Source organism: Ornithorhynchus anatinus, unplaced genomic scaffold (genome assembly GCF_004115215.2).
Source record: "Ornithorhynchus anatinus isolate Pmale09 unplaced genomic scaffold, mOrnAna1.pri.v4 scaffold_264_arrow_ctg1, whole genome shotgun sequence".
Lineage (NCBI taxonomy): Eukaryota > Metazoa > Chordata > Mammalia > Monotremata > Ornithorhynchidae > Ornithorhynchus > Ornithorhynchus anatinus.
The window spans coordinates 1314991-1321984 of record NW_024396743.1 but is presented as its reverse complement, the minus strand read 5'-3'; positions in this window follow the sequence as shown (position 1 = coordinate 1321984).

The window sequence follows — 6994 nt, the reverse complement described above, 5'->3', positions numbered from 1 at the left end:
GTGATACTACTGCTTCTATCCAATCTCTACTGCTGCTATTCTTCTATCCTATCTCTTCTACTACTAGTGATACTATGCTATTACTATATTATCTCTTCTACTACTACCATTAATATTACTGTTTCTATGCTATCTCTTCTACTACTGCTATTCTTTTATCCTATCTCTTCTACTCCTACTGATGCTATACTATTACTATATTATCTCTTCTACTACTACTATTAATGCTACTGTTTCTATGCTCTCTCTTCTACTACTATTATCCTAACTTTTCTACTACTGCTGCTGCTGCTCCCGTATTATTTCTATTACTTCTGCCGCGGCTACTACAGCTAACTACCGTAGTAATAGTAATACTGACCAGTGCATAGTACAGTGCTTGACCAGTAGAAGTCCTTAGCAAACACCGCGACGTTCAGTTACGACTGCTGCTACTCGATTCCGTTTTGTCTACTATTACAGCTGCTGCTATTACTATTATTACTCCTAAAAGGATGTCCTTGGTGATGTAGCCACGGTGCTGAATGCCATCCAGCCTGCAGACCGCCTCTTCACTTGTAGGGATAGTTCGGTGTCATTTCCTAGCGGGTCTTCCACCTAATTTGGCCTGCTGGTCCAAGGCTCAAGGGAGCCTAATCCGGGACACTTGTCTGGGAGCGGGACCTCAACTCTTTCAAAAAGGCGTCCAATAGTGGCCAAAATAGCCCTCTCCTAATAAACCCCGTTAAATTGGGGAAATGAAGTGTTCCAGGAGAGGGCGATGTTGCCTCAGGACGAGGCACCGCCACTCTGCGCGCAACGAGAATCCCCCGGAGCGTTATATTGGGATAGTTTGGCTCCTGCAAGTTCCTCCCTCATCAGTCAAAGTCCTGTCTAGCGAAGACATTCTCGTGACCCTCCACCTCTCCTGTCCTGCCCTCTGCCCGAACCAAGGGGTGCAGAAGGGGCTCAAATGCAAATACTTGAATGCTGGTAAGGATTGGGGGTTACTCCACAGGGACTGAATCACAACATTTCCGGGTACTGAAAATAATTACTATTTTGAGAAAAATTTGCAGAACAAAGAGGTTAAGGTCAAACTAAAATTGGATGCAAGCCTTCCCAGAATAGTCACACTGCCTGGAAAGCTGCTTTTTTATGTTTCTTGAGAAGAAAAATAAAAGCATCTCTGAAAAGGAACAGCCAGCTTTGCCGCGTGGTGCCGTGTCATGATAGGGGTTTTCCTTCAGCTCTTCCTTTTTCTCCCTTTTATAAAACTTAAGAAACAAAAGCCCCCGGAAGACCCAGGACATGGGATCTACTCACAGAAAGCATTTCAGGGTCCCCAAGCTGCCTCATCGGTTGATGTCACCCTGTCCTTATCAGCTTCTTCTGGCCCAAGACTGAGGCAGTAATAAAGCCACTGACGTCCTGGATCACTCTGCTTCATCAGAAGGTTCCAAGCTTGATCAGAAACTGATTAGGGAGGTAGCATGGCCTAGTGGAAAGACCACAGGATTGGAGTTAGGAGGGATGGGTTCTAGTCCCGAATCCACCTCTTGCTTGTTGTAAGACCCAGGCAATTCCCTTTTTTTAGGGTATTTGTTGAGTGCTTACTACATGTCAGCACTGTACTAAGCACAGGGGTAGATCCAAGTAAATCAGGTTGGACACAGTCCTGTGTGGGGCTCACAGTCTTAATCCCCACTTGTAGGTGAGGTAAATGGGCACAGAGGAAACGAAAAGACTTACCCAAGGTCACCTAGCAGACAAGTGGCAGAGCCGGGATTAGAACCCACGTTCTTCTCACTCCTAGGCCACTGCTCTATCCCTTAGGCCATGCTACTTCCCATTAGTACTTCGTTATATCCTCTGTCCCGTCATCCTTCTCATTTAATTTTCTGTTGCTGTACCCCCCAACTGTACAGAAACCCTCCTGGAAAACTTTCATAAAATATGTCTCATTTTTCCTTTCATTTCTCCAGGCTGCATAACTTTTAAGCTTTTCTCAAGTGCTTGTTGTCCACCATTTTATTATTATTGTTGTTATTTGCTCTTCACTGGGCAAGCCAGAGTCCAATCTGGGGAACTCCAGGCCCTTTCCTGGCCAACTCTGGTAGTCTAGAATTATCCCTGGAGGTTCTGGCCCTCTCCGGAGTGGATTTTGCTGACTATTTCTAAATGTATTTCCCTGGAGACCTAAGGGCCAGGAACTGTGGTTGGAATAGACTCTGGCCTCCCTCTTCCCCGCCCTCCACATTCAAGCCTTTCCTAATTCAGATCCAAGTCCTCAGAGCTGGAAACTGACAGACCTCCTGTTGGGCCAGAATCCAAGATAAAAGCTGTTTTCTTGCTACATGGTCTTGAATCAGAGTTTTGTTTTTCTTTAAATGATATAGTATATATTATTTATATTCATGGCTCAGTGGAAAGAGCCCGGGCTTGGGAGTCAGAAGTCATGGGTTCGAATCCCGGCTCTGCCACTTGTCAGCTGTGTGACTGGGGGCAAGTCACTTCACTTCTAGGCCTTAGTTACCTCATCTGTAAAATGGGAATTAAGACTGTGAGCCTCACGTGGGACAACCTGATTACCCTGTAAGCCCGTCGAAGGGCAGGGACTGTCTTTATCTGTTACCAATTTGTACATTCCAAGTGCTTAGTACAGTGCTCTGCACGTAGTAAGCGCTCAATAAATACTATTGAATGAATGAATATCTACCCCAGTGCTTAGAACAGTGCTCTGCATATAGTAAGAGCTTAACAAATATCAACATTATAATTATTAATGTCTGTCTTCCCCACTAGACTGTAAGCTTGTTGCGGGCGTGGAACGTATCTGCCAACTCTCTTGTATTCCGCCAAATGCATAGTATAGTGATCTGTACTCAGTAAGTGCTCTATAAATAATAATAATAACGTTGGTATTTGTTAAGCGCTTACTATGTGCCGAGCACTGTTCTAAGCGCTGGGGTAGACACAGGGGAATCAGGTTGTCCCACGTGGGGCTCACAGTCTTAATCCTCATTTTACAGATGAGGTAACTGAGGCACCGAGAAGTGAAGTGACTTGCCCAAAGTCACACAGCTGGCAAGTGGCCAACCCGGGGTTCGAACCCATGACCTCTGACTCCAAAGCCCGTGCTCTTTCCACTGAGCCACGCTGCTTCTCTAATACCAAATACCATTGATGGATTTTTTTTCTGGTAATTGTTAAGCACGTACTATGTTTCAAGCACTCTACTAAGCACTGGGGTAGATACAAGCCAACCAGGTTGGACACAGTCCATGTCCCACATGGGGCTTACGGTTTTAATCCCCATTTTACAGATGAGGTTACTGAGGTATAGAAAAGTCAAGTGACTTGCCCAAGACCACAGAGCAAACAAGTGTCAGAGCTGGGATTAGAATCCAGGTCCTCTGACTCCCAAACCCTTGTTCTGTCCACTAGACCACTGCCCCCTCTAGATTGTAAGCTCACTGTGGGTAGGGAATGTGCCCTTTTATTGTGGATATTGTGTTCTCCCAAGCGCTTAGTACAGAGCTCTTCACAGTAAGTGCTCAATAAATATGACTGACTGACTTCCAGAGACGCAGTGGAGACCTTTGCCCTCTGTCTGCTTTCCCTGCCCCCCTTCATATTCTACCCTGGTCACCCCCATTGGACTCAGTTCAGGCGAGGGAAATGAAGCCATGGGGACAGAACAGATTTCTCCATGCACTCGTTTCTGCCCACAGTAGTGGACCATTTGCCTTGAGTTCTAGCAGCTTCAGCCAGATGGTGGCCCAAGGGAAGATAATGGGCAGAGCTTCAAGGAGCTGGGTGGCCTAGTGGAAAGAGTGTAGGCCTGAGAGTCAGAGTTCAACCAATCAATCAGTGTATTTATTGAGCACTTACTGTGTACGGGGGACCATAGTAAGCGCTTGGGATAAAACAATACAATAGGGTTGGTAGACTTGTTCCCTGTCCACGAAGGGCTCACAGTCTAGAGGGAGAGACTGACATTAAAATAAATAAAACAGACATAATATCTAAATTACAGATATGCCCTGGGGTCTAATTCTGGCTTTGAGCAAGTCAGTCAATTTCCCTGCACCTCAGTTTCCTCATCTATAAAGTAGGGATTCAACACCAGTTCTTTTGCCATAGACTGCGAGCTTCATGTGGAACAGGGACTATGCCATTATCTCGTATCTACCCCGGTGCTTAAAACAGTGCTTGGCAAATGGTAAGGGCTTAAAAAATACCATAATGATTGTCCAGGTGGAGAGACAGCTGACCTGGGGGAGGGGAAGAAGAAAACTGTTCTGTTCCAGACTTAGAGTGAGCAGGAAATTAACAATGTGCAGGTGGAACAGGAGCTCAAAAATGCTGGTGAGAAAATTTCCTCAGCATGGTTAGGGGACCTGGGGATTGGAGGGTGGGGTGGGTAAGTAACTTAAATTTGATGCCAAGACCCAGGAGTGTCAGTGTGGGAGGATTTTAAAATCAATCAATAAATCATTGGTAGTTCTTGAGCAATTACAACAGAGTTGAAAGATACATTCCCTGCCTATAAGGTGCTTACAGGTGCCAGAGGAGGAGACAAATGGTAAAATAAATGACAGTTGTTTACGTATGTAAATGCTTGGGGCTGACGGTGGGATGAGAATCAAGTGCTTCAAGAGTTCAGATCCAAATGTATAGTTGACCTAGAAAGGAGAGAGAGTAGAGGAAATGAGGGGTTAGTCAGGAGAGGCTTGTTGGAGGAGATGTGATTTTAATAAGGTTTTAAAGGTAGAGAAAGTGGTGGTCTGGTATATATGAAAGAAGGGGGAGTTTCAGGCAGAAGGAGGATGTGGGCAAAGGGTCAATGGTATTTACTTTATGCAGAGCGTTGTGTTAAGTGCTCAGGAGTGTATAACAGAATTTGTGGACAAGATTTCTATCCTCAAGGAGCTTACGGTCTACCTGGGAAGACAGAAACTAAAATAAATCACCGATGGGAGAAAGGAGGGAGGGGGATATTTACATAAAAATTAGGGCTTAAGAAATAGGATGTATAAGAGAGGTACAATAGGCTCAAGGGAAGTTGTTACTATGGAGGTGTTTAGTTAGCTCAGAATTGCTGAACAGGCACTATAGAGAAAATTTGCAGAGGAATTAGAAATGAACCGTGGAAAGCCTCTTAGGAAAGATGTGATTTGAAGACAGGGAAAGGTGTGGTCTGCAAATTTGAAGAAGGATAAACAGTATGGTCTAGTGGATAGAGCATGGGCCTGGGAGTCAGAAGGTCATGGGTTCTAATCCCAGCCCTGCTACCTGTCTGCTGTATGGCCTTGGGTAAGCCACTTCATGTCTCTGAAACTCAGTTACCTCCTCTATAAAATGAGGATTAAGACTGTGAGCCCCATGTAGGGGGACAGGCACTGTGTTCATCCTGATTAACTCGTATCTACCCCAGCGTTTAGAACAGTGCCTGGCATATAGTAAGCACTTAACAAATTCGTACAAAAAAAAACCTATCAAAATTGGCACCAACAGGGGAAACAGATGTCTGGAGAATAGAAACAAGTGTTTGCAAGTCAGAATGAGGTTTTCTGCTGGCCACCTGTGATTATTAGAGTTCAGCCATTAAGGCCCTCAAGTCTTTAATGTAAACGCCTCAAAGTACCAAATCACAAATTAGTATTGGGTAGATCCTGCCAGGACTCAGAAGGAAGAGATGGCCCCAGGGTGGGGCAGGAGATTAACCACAGCAAATCTCAGGGTTTGGCTCTGGTTCTGTAAAGTAGTTTACAATTGGTTCCGTTTTTTTTTTTTTTAATGGTACTTGTACCACAGATTTACACTGGAGAACAGCAAACATCTTTCATAAGGAGTTCCTGTTTGGACCCCTTAGAACTGCCACGATTGGCAAGCCAGACACAGTAGAGTGCCAGTGTGCCGGAGAGATACCTCTGGGGTAAACCGGATTTTGTGGGTGATGAAGGGGAGGGGAGAGATTTGCCCAGTTAATCTTATTTGTTTTTATAGTAAAACAAGCAATAGTACAGAGATTTGGGATGCCTAATCATTCTGTCGGCACATGCCTGGGTGGCTATTGTTTTTGGTTGAGAAAGTGGGTCGAGTAGTCTGGTTCAGTCTTGTGTTTAAGGGGAGAGTCCATTGAAGAATAAATGCTAAATTCCTTGAGGGCAGGGATTGTGCCATGTAATAATAGTCAATCGTATTTATTGAGCGCTTTCTGTGTGCAGAACACTGTACTAAGAGAGTACAGTACAACAATAAAAAGACACATTCCCTTCCCACAACGAGCTTACAGTCCAGAGGGTGGTATCATGACGGTCATTGTGCTATCATGAATTACCCTGTTGTTATTTGTTAAGTGCTTTAATATATGCCACAAACTGGCTGAGCGTGATCAGATCAGATATAATCCCTGTCCAACATGGGCCTCACAGTCTAAAATGGAGGGAGAACAGGGATTTAATCCTGGTTTTACAGAGGAGGAAACAAGCTCAGAGACCCCAAGTGACTACCCTACACGAGAAGCAGCGTGGCGCAGTGGAAAGAGCACGGGCTTTGGAGTCAGGGCTCATGAGTTCGAATCCCAGCTCTGCCACTTGTCAGCTGTGTGACTGTGGGCAAGTCACTTAACTTCTCTGTGCCTCAGTTCCCTCATCTGTAAAATGGGGATTAAGACTGTGAGCCCCACGTGGGACAACCTGATTCCCCTGTGTTTACCCCAGCGCTTAGAACAGTGCTCTGCACATAGTAAGCGCTTAACAAATACCAACATTATTATTATTACCCTGAGGTCACACAGCAGGCAAGTGGCAGATCCGGGTCTCTTGACTCCCAGTCACGTGGCCTTTCCACTAGACCAAACTGCCTCTCACACTACCTCTGTCGTACTCTCCCAACTGGGTAGTCCAGTGCTCTGCACACAGCAGATGCTCAGTAAGAACTGTTACTGCATTGAGTGATGTGCACTGAGTGAGGGGGTGTAGTCTCTCTATCTGGAGACAATTAACAA